This window comes from Lipophrys pholis (genome assembly GCF_963383615.2).
Source record: "Lipophrys pholis genome assembly, chromosome: 13".
In the NCBI taxonomy this organism is placed as follows: domain Eukaryota; kingdom Metazoa; phylum Chordata; class Actinopteri; order Blenniiformes; family Blenniidae; genus Lipophrys; species Lipophrys pholis.
Window position 1 is genome coordinate 8,902,127 of NC_137632.1, and position 13,571 is coordinate 8,915,697.

The window sequence follows — 13,571 nt, forward strand, 5'->3', positions numbered from 1 at the left end:
TATTATAAAATGTGAATTTTAAAAAAAGTTCAGCAATAAGTCTGTTGTTTTGAGCAAATCTCTGTAAAATAGCTTAAAAATGATAAATAAAAAAAACCAGATAAAAAAAAAAAAGAAAACTTAATTTGTTGCATGACTGCGAATAGACAGCTTCGAACTATAGTCACACATCTTATGAATATTGCCAAAAAACATGGAAACGAGCAGTTACAGGGAGACAAAACTGCTCCGAATGTTGTTCTGATTGTTTGCGATTTTCCTCAGGTCAGTCTCCTCCTGTTCCCTCCCGTGGTTTTCAATAGCTGCCATATCACATCCCAAACACACAATGAGCAGGAACTCTCTTTCATAACCGCCACAGAGGCTCAACTAAACTACACCGTAGCAAATTGCCGTCCTGAATCGAGCAGAAACAGCACTTTGTGGTCCGCCGTGAGGCAATGATGCAGTACATTAGGTTTTACTTAATGCCCCCATTATCTTTGAGTATTGAAGATGTACACTTCTTTCCTGGCTTTTCTCACTAAATGTGGGAGAGTGTTTGTTCCTGCGTCTGTGAAATGTGCAGTATTTAGGCTGGGACTGTACGTTTTCACTGACACCGCGGGCATACGTACACGGTCGATGTTCTTTTCACTGCTTACTCATCCATTATTATCCTCCATGTTTCGCAGACTTTCACAGTTGGTGAAAAGACCCATTGTCTGGTCATTTGATGTCTTGTGAGGCACAGCACATTCTTCTCTGTTAATTACCACTGTTCTGTCTCCACTTGTTGACTTTGGCAGGCCGATGGTGTTCTTGTGAAGTTTGTGTATCATCCAGCAGGTCCTAACCTCTCATTCACGCATGAGAACACATTCTCACAGATTTGAGGGTTTCTGCTATGAATTCACACACGGTTAATCAGTTTGTATCTTTGAGATTAGACTCAAGGTGCAAACATAATCTCTATGTTATGTGATTGCATGAATGCAAACCATTTCCTGGATGGCCCGTGACGTACTATCGGGTGTCTGAATTCCTACAGAAGCAGCTCAGTGTTACAAGCTCTGGAGGCGTCAAACTGAGAGAAAATACTTGTGTGAGAGAATTGTACTACATTTGACAAGAACAGGCCGATAGATCTGGATTTTTGTGAACGTGCAAAAGGTGAAAACTATAAAGAGAGAGAAAGTTCATGTGTGAGAGTGGCTTGTGGTTGAGGAGAGGGCAACGGACGGGGACTTCACTTGAAGAGGCCAGGTCCTCAGGTTTGTGTGAAACCAAAAGCAAATACTGACATTTTCTGAAGGTCTGTGTTCAACAGAAAAGGTCTGTGTTCTTCTTCTTTTTTCTTTATTTTTAGCACAGAGTTGTGTCATTAACAACCAAGTCAAATGTCACAAAAAAAAAAAGAAAAGCCAATTAAATAAAAAACTTTATTTTAACTTTAAGCCATTAAAGTTAGTTTGAGTCCATGTATGGGGGCTTTTCTAGTCCAAGTTGTGTTCGTGTATTTTCTAAGGAAATTCTGTTTTACTTTCATAATCCAAAACCGTGTGTTTAACAGCTGACTCTACACAGAAATGGACCAAAGCGTGAATCCAGTTGTCCGTCTCCCTTTGTTTGTCATGTGATGAAGTGTTGACCTTTCCAGGATGAAACCTGCCTTCGCCTATTCTTGGCTCGTATCGGTTCAACTCAAGTGCAACCTTGAACTGGATAAAGTGGTATATAGAGGATGGACGTAGGGACAGATTGACCGATGGACGGATGGACACTGACCCAGACATGAGCCTTCTTACCGTACATCACTTACAAACTCAAACTTAAAAAATACAAAACATGAATAACTGAACTGGCCTATCCAAGTTTGAATACCAAACTAAAACAACTCCAACACCTAATATACATGGAGGAAAAGAAATATGTCTGGGAAACAAATTATTCATTTCTGTAACGTCTTCATTGTTGCCATTACGATGAGTTAACCCTTTTCAAATATTGTCTCAACTGTTCGTATACTGTAAGTAGCTGATGACCCACTGCTTAGCCAACTAGAGGACGGCTCTGCACCGCCATATCATATGGGATGAGTAACAGAACACAGACTGCCTTATTTTCTGGTTCGCGGTTCAGAAGTTCCTTGTTTCATTTACTCAGAGGTCATTTACAAGAACACAAGTCACGGAGAATTTGTTGCGACATTCCAATGAGAAATGATTATACACGTTGTGATGACTGAAAAGAGTTCAGGAAGAGAACTGCTGACCATCATCAAGCACATTTTCTCTAAGAAGGAAAAGGAAATGCCTATTTGGTTGCTTGGGGAGTGGCTGTGACTCAGTTGTTGGTTCGATACCCTATCTGATCTGCGCCTGTCCACATGCCAAAGTGCCATTGAACAATTAATGCACAAATGGGGTAAATCGGAATAACAGTGTAGAAAAATGCTTTGAGAACATCGAAACAGTGAAAATTAACAGCATATGAGAGTCCATTTACTAATGATTCCCTTCAAAATCGACAGCAACCAGCGTAGACCAGACTAGTTTTCACCCAGGATGCCCATTTGTTGCACCTGGGGTTCAAATCCAGGTCCTCCACACGGAAGGTCAAGACATATTTCTAATATCAATGTGACTGTGTCCAGTGTTGTTTGGATTTAAGTTGTACTGCTTAGGGGAAACTGTCATCACATAAAGGTTCGTATTGAATCCAAACAATATGTAAAAGGAAGAATCTGAGCAGGTTTTTTTCCTTGCTTGAAGGCAAAAGGGTCGAACCAAGAACTCATTGCGAACTAAAGCGATTGTCAACCTATTTCTTCACTCCGGATATCTGTTGGCTGTGAATTATCTGTTTCTATGATCACCTTTCATAAGGGCAACAAAAGCCCTTTCTGCTCAAGAATGCACAGTCTATTATGTTAACGGCAGAGCTGCTGATACAGTAATCCTGTGGTGTCAGTTATCTCAAGATGTAAATACCTGACCGCTGCCTCTGTATCCGCACACCACGCCACACTGAGCCTTTATGAATACTTGTGTGCGCAAAAGCCCCTCTGGAGACGGAGCCATGTGCGTCATACCACAGATCAGCTTATTATCCAAAGCTGAGGGTAGCAAGGGAAGGGGATATGGGGTACCCGGAAAGGTGAGAGCACACATGACATGAAATACCGACTGAACACAATGATGCACACAGTCTGCAAGTGGAGGAGGATTCAAAGAAATAAAGGCGGGTAAAAGGGCACATTCAACAGAGAAATGGAGATTACATGGAGGAGAACGAGCGTGAAAGCAGAGAGCTGTGGGGAAAAGCGTTCGGAAAGAGGTCAGCTCTCAGTGAAGCGGGACGACGCACCTTTAGTGATGTAAGGCTTTTATTCGACCGCTGCAAAAATGCAGAGTGAGAGAAGGACGAAAAATAAATAAATAATTTCTGGGTCACTTTTATTTTTCGTTCCCTCTCACCGCTCCACCCGGACGCGCGTTTAAGTGCAGTGCAGCCACGCGCACACACACACACACACACACACACACACACACACACACACACACACACACACACACACACACTGAACTAACGGAGGATTTACAGAATTGTGCTGCTCATGATTAAATGGATTTGATATATGGGACGCAGGGAAATCGGTAGAAAGGCAGGACCTGATTACAATCATGTACAAACCAAATAAACCCATCAAAGCTCCACCAGACTGAAGGGCGGACGAGGGGATAAGGGAATGAAACTGTGCGAGTATTTGGGATTGAAATAATTTCCCGTGGACAAATAAAATCAAGATTTAACATGCTCATGCATTTCTAACGGCGTTGTCTAAAGCTACATTCGCACCGCAGGTCTTGGTGCTGTCTTGATTGTTTTCATTGTTTTGCTGAGACCCGTTTGTTTTTTAATGTTACTGACATGTGTCCTAAAGTCAATGGTGCTAAAAAAAAAAAGAAGGAGGCAACATCACACGCAGCAGGATGTGTTTATAGTATAGTGTTATGGTAAATTTGGATGGTACACCCGTCAGCACATGCACATCAATTTTGAAAATCTTCTTTTGACGGCAGTGTGAACGTAACCTTAAGTCTCCTAACACAACTTGGATTTGATGAATTTGTGTGATCTCACTCCATTAACATTGTTATCCTGTATCATATCTACATACATTGGCTTCATTCAATGAATAAACGAAGCAAACTGAATGTTTTTAGTAGCATTTGTGTGCAAGGGGAAAAGAAATTCTGTTTGGAATTTAAGCCAGAACGTGGACGTGGTCCAGCATTTCACCTCAGAAATATTTACTGTAGTGCTGGTGTCATTTTCTTCTCTATTAGTTGTTATTAGATGTCGCTCTCGGCTGCAGCCAGACTGTGCGGTGTTGTGAAACAGTGGTTGTGACGCTTCTGACATTGTGGGAAAATAATCTCCGGCTGTGTTTGGATGTACGACTTTGACAACAGCCATTTTTTAACCCCTCACACTTCTCAACATAACACTGCGGATTCTAATAGCCATGGTCGAAGGTATGTGATTGTTTTAATTTGACATGGCCAGAATCACCCAATATAGCCACTTTCTGTTAGCTGTTGCATGCCGCTCACTTAAAAAAGCAACTTTGAGGAGGTGCCACAGTTAAAAAGGGGTGACGTCAGAGGATTGACTCTGTATGAAAGCCATATTAGTAGTTCAGTAATCGATGTATTTTTTTGAAATTTTTTAAACAGAGGATTGTTTGCTCTTCTACTATTAGGTAAAGACAGTATACATTGTCTATGTGTCTATGTGTCCAGTGACACAATTACCAACACACAAAGCAACATCCATTTTAAAAACCCTTTATAACTGCAGCCTATAATATAATAATACATAAACGGTGCTGCGTTTCTTAGAAAAACAAACTTTTTGTTTTACAGGTTTTGTGCTGTTCGCTTATGAAAACTAAATGCGGTGGATGGGATAGTCGTCAAATTCATTAATTGAGGAAATATACTCCACACTCTTTCACTAAATCTTGTTATTCTTTTTTTATGGGCCGAACTCTCCATCCTAAACCATTTCTGTGGTGAAAAAAGGAAACTAAGCTTCCATAGCTTAGCCACACAGCAGCAGTGAACAAAGCTTCCACATTAACCTTTTCACAGAGGATGCACTCATTGAAGAAAACGAATAAAGAATTTCCTCTCACTGGCATTTAAGCGCTATTATCAGATATTAAGAGATTATGAGATATTAAAGTAGGTGTTATCTGACGGCGGACCTCAACTCTTAATAATAAAAAACGCTCCTGGTATAGAAAGTGGATGGATGCTCCTATTAATCTTTAACATGTTAATCTGTTGGTTACAGTTGAAGGGAATTCGATTATCAGTTTTATCATAAACGAATGCGTTTTGTTTTGCTGTTTGATTGGCTCAATATAACTTAATGAGTGGCTCCAATAAGCTGATCAGGTGGTCCGCTTCACCTGAAAGCTGCACATCTAAAAAAAAAAAAAAAAAAAAAAACTTTTGAAAACTATGGTGGTAAAAAGATTAGACTTAAATATATCAATTCAAAACAATCCTATTAAAAACACAGGCCTTATTAAATGTATAAGCTTAATCCAATGTCACAGCTTTTTATCAGTCTCCAAGTCAATTTAACCATTTTTGCTGACCGCACCCTAAATATCAGTTGCAGACATGTTTTCTATGTGCTTTCTCCCTTCGTTCGTCGACTGACGAACTTGAAAGTGGATTTGCAAAAGTCCAGATGGGAGGAAAGTAGCAAGTTCTATCTCTCCAGGTGGTGCCGCATCTTGTGCTCCTGATCTTTTTGCTAAATGTCCATATGGCCTCTCAGCTGCTCCCTAAAGCCGGATAATGGTCCTTAATTAAGGAGAGAAAGGAGAGGAAGACACGTAGAGGGCTTTGAGGTAATATCAGCACATGATGTTACAGCCAATCAGATCAGCGAGACGCAGAAAGGAGGCATTGTCTAACTCACATTGTTGCACATATTCCTTAAGAATGATTCAAAAAATGATATTTATTTAATATATTTTTCACCCCACACGTGCTGCATCATAACTCATTTTCTCATTTGACTTTGCTTGATTTCCTCCACCTGACCTTCATCATTCGAGTGTGCAGCTGCCGCCTCTCTGCTGACAGAAACTGTCAAAAAAAACCAAAAACAAAAAAAAACGTAATGTGTTTTTGATTCAGTGGTGGGCAGTTTGAGCAAAGTCTGCCAGAGAAAAGAACAGCTAAAGGAGGATTAAGAGACGTAAGCTGGTTGAAGGAGGGTGTCTGAGAGGCAGAAATGACGCCGAGGACATCTGTGCGTTCGCCTGCTACTGCCATGTGAGCGCTGGAGCTTTTAGACTGACGGGGAGGGAGCGGGGAGGGAGCGGGGAGGGGCGATCTGCTTTTGTACCAAAGCCAAAAAAGGAAAGCCAGCGCTGATGTCAAGAGGTCAGCCCTCAGAGTTTGTAGGATGAGCTGTGATGTGGTCTGCGGTGGTGATGAAAGAGCAAATCCTTTTTTAATGAAAACTCCTTTTTTTTTTTCGGGGAGGCCAAAAATTTGTTTTCATGTTAACATATGTTGAGTTTGATCAGTTTGATTGTTCCTGGACTCTGATTTACATCCAGTCGGTGGATTCTTCAATGAGCAGATGTATCACACTGATGTTTTTACACCTCAACCGTAAGAAGGGAGCTGATTTGGCTTTCTTCCATTCACCTGGAGACGAGGAGTTTAAAGTTCAGTACAGCTCTGCCTGTGTAATGGCCTGAACAACCTCTTCCCTGTCAGAATCTCTGTGGTCATTCCTGTAAAAGAGCAGCTGTTATTATTAAAAAACAATATATACGCATGAAAAGTAGAGATGATGTAAAGGGGGATTTCACATCACTAATGTGTTTCCAATGAATCAATAAGCGACAAGTTACATGTTCTTCTGATTGCATGTTTGGCTTATTCAAACAATACAATGTGTGAAAAATTCACCCTCCAAAAAAAAAGGAGATATTTTGCTTGCCCTCTGTGTCTTGTAAAGGTCATCGATCCTGCCACATATATGTGAAAGGAAGATTTAAAAAAATGTAATACATTTTCATGAACAACTGACCAAACAATATTCCCCTAATCCTGGTAGAGATACATGTATACATATATGAAAACAGCTATAAATCGAAGATCAAAATAAATAAATAAATTAGTAGAGTAAAATTAAATGAAAATACAATTGTAGGAGTACAAAAACAGACCTTAGCAGTGTACCATTATACCATTATAGCATTATAGCACAGGAAAAAAACTGAATCATGCAAAACTGTGGTTTTCCAAGAAAACCATATATGGACCCCATACACAGGCAAATTTCTTGTCTTTCTTTTTAACGATATAGGTTAGTCTTTCCAATTCCCTTATCCATTGTCCAACAGTTGATGTGTCCAAACTTTTCCATAAAAGTGCAACAATCCGTCTGGCTTGTAAAAGTCCGAAGTCAATGAGCAACGACTGCTGCAAGGTTGCAGGGGAATCCACAGGATACATGCCCAGTACACAAAGTTTGGCACATGGAGGGACTTATTTTCCAATTACAAGACTTAAACAATCAACCACAGATTTCCAAAACTGCTGTAGTTTTTCACACTCCAACAGACAATGAAGTAAAGTACCCCTTTCACGTAAAAATCTGGAATGTTAGGGGACATCTGATTAAGTCTGCTCGGTGTGAGATAAGTTTGCACAAGCCATTTGTACTGTATTGTCTATATTTTGTATTAACATACTGACTCTGTGCTTTTAGACAAACAATTTCCCATTCTGCTTCCTGAATATCTCCTTGTAAATGACGTTTCCATGCCTCTAGTTTTTTGATGGTTGAATCTTTTGAGGAAGTCAGTAACAGATTATAGAACAGGGAGAGTTGACCCTTTCCTTGTATATGGGACAGAGGACAGATGCTTGTGTGTAGCTATAAAGTGTTTAATCTGTAGATACTTAAAGAAGTGTTTTTTTGGAAGGTAATATTTTTACACAGTTGATGATAAGCCAATAATTTGCCCTCTTCATATACATCTGAAATGTTTTCAACACCTTTGTTGAACCATATTTTGAATCTGCCGTCAGCTCTCCCAGGTTTGAGAAAACGGTTGCCCCATAAAAAAACAAAAAATACTAATAATCTTAAAAAAAAGAAGAAAGGAAGACACATGATCCAAATGGAAATGATCTTAAAAGCATGTCCACTTATTATTTTATTTTTATTCCATCTTTGCATCATTTTTGACCTGATTTTAGGTGAAAGTAATTCATTAATGAAGAACAAAATGACATAATAAAAAATTCTTGTGAAACACAAGAAGCTCAGCATTGTTTAAAAACTGAAACAAGAATAAATAATCGTCATGACATTATCGTTGACAGTCACACTGAAAATTCTGGGCAATTTAGAGTCACCAACTAACCTCAGTTGCATTTTCTGTGGGAATGTGGGAGAAAACCTGAATAAAATTCACACATGATTAGAGGGAACATGCAAACTCAGAGAGACCCCAAGCCTGGACTCCATGTATAGACACTCTCAACTGGCCTGACTCCCTCCTGGAAAGGGTTCGGTGGGAGTCGACATGAAGATTTGAGTTATTTACTCCAACTGCCGGACATAACTGAAGCAGCGACACAGGAAGTGATGCACTCATCATCATGAACAAGCCGTCATCTTCACTCCAGCCTGCTTTTTATCTGCTCGCTCACACACACACACACACACACACACACACACACACACACACACACACACACACACACACACACACACACACACACACACTGCAGAACATATTGTTTGTTTCTCTTCCCGCGTATGCCAGTGAACCTCGGGTGCCAGAACAATAAATCCAGAAAATGTGCTCCAGCTTCCCGTGGAGTCGCTGGAATGTGGCAGCGCCGCGACTCTGACACAATTTTTGAGTTCGTCTCCCCCACAAATAAAGATGCTATGTGCTCAGTGAGATTTACCTGAATTACAGTGTCCATTTACACATGAGAAGAACAAATGATTGGGAACACTATGTACAAAATAAAACACTAGTCTGTTTGTATCGCCGCTTTAAGAGGACGATTGTGTGTGTTACTCAATTATCACAGTCAGAGTGGAAAATCCAGGCAGTGTAAGAGGATGAATTTTTAGTTTTAACACTTCCTTTAAGGTTTGAACTGTAAATGTTTTTAACACATTTGTTCACATCCAAAAGCTTCAGTAAGTGAGCTCGTAAAGACATAAAGTGGAATGAGAAATACAAGTGAGGCTGCAGAAACTGGATAATTAGTTTTAGTAGCTCGCACACACAATCAGTGAGATCAGTGCTCCGACTGTCTGGGTGAATATGTGCAGACTGCAACTTTTACTCCAAACACAAGTCAAGTCACAGCGAGTCCCCAATAAAAGTGAATGAATAGTGAGTCTGTGTACTCAATTTACTCGCAGAGAGACAAAAATCTGTTTATACAGCAGGGACCCACCTCCATTTTTCTACCATTAGGCTTGATACAAGGGGTCTGCAAATCTGATTCAGCCAAAATGGATAAAACTGCTAAAAACCGCTGAAGGAAGAAAAAGCTCAAATGGAGTGAGAGAAACTATGGAAATAAATAATATAGAGAAATTGGAAAATAGCTAAAATGCCGACAACAAACATCTGAAATTGGTGAAAACTTCCTGATATGATGAGATATGATTCATTCATTGATTTTTCATTAACCTTTCATTAACAGAAACCCCACTGAGATCGAGATCTCTTTTACAAGGGTGACCCGGCCAAGAGGTCCGCAGCACACAACACGTCAATAGATTTACAACAAATAAAATCCCATTTTTGAGAGAAGGTTGGACCTAAAGACTAATAATTAGGACAAAACTTTAGTTTTTCCTGTGATTAGTCAGAAATTTGAAGGGGGAGTGGCTAATGTGGTGAAGCACGTTACTTTCAGTCACCAGAACTGATTTTCTACTGAAATATGAAATGTTCTGACCAGAACTAACTTTGCTCTTGCTCTTGTCACCTCATAAAAACAAACAAAGTTGTTCTTGAGTCTTAGACTCATTTTACTTTTCACACTACAAAGAAATGTAGGAATCTGAATGTGTCCACTCTGGAGTCAGTGGTGTGGCTCCCTGATTGAATATTAGTATTGGCTGCTGTTTTTTTTAGCGTTTTTTATGCTTAAGTCGTGTAAAGATGACATTTAGTCAAGATTTTTTAATAATCCTATATGGGTGAACTCGCACCAAGTTAAACATGTTCCCACAGCTTCATCACAATGTCCATAACTACATGGAGAGATTGACCAATAATATCCCAAATAAATGACGCTGAGTAATGGCATCCAAATAATAATATGTTAAGTGATTGGCTTTTTGAAGTTGTAGCTTTGAAATGTGATGTGATGTGATTCATATTTTTGTTGAAACTTTGGAAGGTTTTCCATTACATTGGTTGGGTTTGTCAGCCACACCAGTGGCTGGAAAGCTCAGGAGCTTTTCCCTATTTGGCTGTTTTGCATTGTGTTTGATGTTGTTGCCCTGGTTGCTGTGAGATAAAAAAGCAGACAGCAGATAGTTAAACACAGTTCCCCCTCTGTTCCTTGTCCAACTTGACCGGCTCTCTTCATCCAACACCCGACCACCCGCGCCTTACTTTCAATGATTAACCTCAGATTAACTGCAATACAAAGACGCACACCCCTCTTCGCTTCCTCCATTTATCTCCTTCTTGCACCGCTTGTGCAGCAAGTAAATGTCAGCCACTCAGGGTGGGGAAATGAATAGCCAGGGAAAGCGAGGCAGCCAGAGGAGACACCTGCCACACTGTGCAGCAGCATCTGCTCATCCAGCTTAGAGCGCACGAACCACAGTCAAACCTTGAGCCATTCTTAGCTGCACAGATAAGAGAGCTGCTTTGACTCAGCTGTGCTTTCTCCGTAGTGCAGTCGATGGCAAAATCATTATTATAAAGGAGACCCTGAACTTTGGCTTCTATTCACTCTGCGTTCGGTGTCACCTCCAACACCCGCATGTATGACGTCAAAGGGATAATATGCAGTGTCTGCAGCTCGCTTGGAAAGTTTCCTTCCTTTTTTATTTTAGTCATGCCCGCCTACATTGCGAGTCAAATATTATCTTCTCAGTGTGATCATTCTTTCTATATAATTAGTGCCAGGTGCATGGTGACATTTCTGCAGCCTTAATGATGCTCTGCAGGTATGAAGTAGAAGGTGGGGGATTCATTTTCTTGCTTATTGACAGTGTAATTACCCCTGTTGCAGGGGTCAGGTGGGAGTCTGAATGTCACCGACTCCCATTTTTTTTTTTTTTTTAAACTTGGATGAAATTTAATCCTGAAAATTATACCCTCTGTGGATGAACCGCCTCTGCATCTGTATTTAATCTCATGTTCCTTCAAATCAATCCTTTTTCTTTCACAGGCTCACCATCACCGCTCCCACTCCTGCTCCTCCCCACCATGCTTTCCCCCTCCACCCTCCGCCTCCATGGGAGTACGCGGCGAGCAGACTGCTTGGTCAAAAGAAGGTATGGGCAATGATGTCAGCAGCCTGCGTCAAAGTCTCGTGGGCAGGTTTACAATCTCCTTAACTGATCTGAGCCTTGCGTCAAGATCGCGGCGCACTAATCAAATCTGCCTTGCTGGTGGAGCGTCTTTGCATTTGCAAGTCAGTTTCTCTCCTTCCCCTCAAGCCCTCAATTCACGGAGAAGTCTGGCTATTGTGCAAATCTGCAGCACCTTGAGCTGAATGGCTGCAGGTCCACACATGCGTAAACAAAGGCCAGATTCATACACATGCACTCTCCCCGGGGGAAAAATAAGCCATAACCTTGAAAAAGATTATTACATTTTTTTTCTGCATGATCACTGGAGGTGATTGAATCCTTTCTGACATGCATCAATCCGTCATATTATCCCTGTGGCTTGTGAGGTTTTCCGGAAAAATAATTTTTTTTTTAAATCCTCATATTTCTGCAGCACTGTGCTTCTCTCACCATAAAGATTTACACAAACAACGTAGGTTTGGTGTGTGACTGGGCGTGTTGGACTTCCAATGAAATGAGTCAGCCTAACTGTGGTTGGAATTAAACTGAACTGCATGATGCAACTGTGTGAACATTAACCTCACGACAACCGTTCAGGTTTAATTAGGGACACAGGCGAAGATAAATGTGTAAACAAAGCAGGTACACACGTATTCTGGTTCCTCAGAATAAAAGGTGATTTTGCAGAGGAGAAAAATGCGCAAATAATTTATAGGTGACACATTTTTTTCACTATGCATGGGTCCGTGAGCACACAAAGGTGTAGATAACAACGTCTTGAACGTATTCACACACAATTGTCTCTATTTGTGGGTTAAAAAGTAATACAGTAATGATATTATTCAGGTGCTGAATATCATACTCTCAGAATCTCGCAAAATATATGAAAATGCCCTTACTTGTCAAATGTGCATATGTATTGTATGTTTTATTCTGAAGTATGATTGAGTACTTAAACAAATGGTTATCTGAAGCTATGGAAAAATCATGCCAACATGCTCACATTCCCACAATAATCCTAAATGAGCATGTTATTGTTTCCCATGATCACTTATTTAATCAAACAGATGCCAACATTGTTGATTAGCACAAACCGGCAGTGTACCGAGAATGAAATGCAGGTCAAATTAAAATGCTGACTTAAATGTTGTTGTCAGAATTAAATTAAGAAATAAACTTAATGCAGTGTTTTTTAAGTAGTCCATTATGTGCAATTAGAAGGTATGAATCGACCAACAAAGGCCAATAGCATAATAATCTTATCCACTATACCTATTTTTCATCAGCAAACTGTTGAAAACCTGTAAAAAAAAAAAAAAGGCTTTTATTTTCAAGAAATACATTCTTATTTATGTATTATTACATTATTAGCTGGAGAGTTATTACATTTAGAAAAATATTTCTTAATGCAATTTCAACCATTTCAATCAGAAGTTCATCATATGGTCTTTATTAAATTAGACAATTATTCCATTAGTAGCAGGTATTAAGTTATTGGCCATAATTACATTTTTGGTTCTTACAAGGTGTTCTCTAGAATTGAGGGTAATCAGACCAGCGGTTGTGATATTCTTGAAAACTTAATTCACTCATGGGATTGAAACAGGAGTCTTTGAGAAAACCACATTGCTGATGGTAAAAAAAAAGGGATTTAATTGAGTTAGTGGTATTTTTTTACAGTCAATGTCATTTAAAAAAAAAAATAGGGGTAAAGTGAACATTGGTAATTTCTGTCCTTGTTGTGATTCGTCCAGGATGATGCCTGCCGACTTTGAACACGTGTCTCAGCCTGAGATGCACTCAGTCGCCTTAACTGGCATCAATTCGGACAGATGCCAGTTTGTTCCCGTTTTCCACTCCGGCCGTCAATGAGCCCTCAGCATCTGCTCAGACTTTGACTGAAGCGGCTCTGCAGAAGTGAGTTGGAGTGAAGAGGGAGGGAGTGTGAGGTAACCCATTAACCGGTTAGGGGC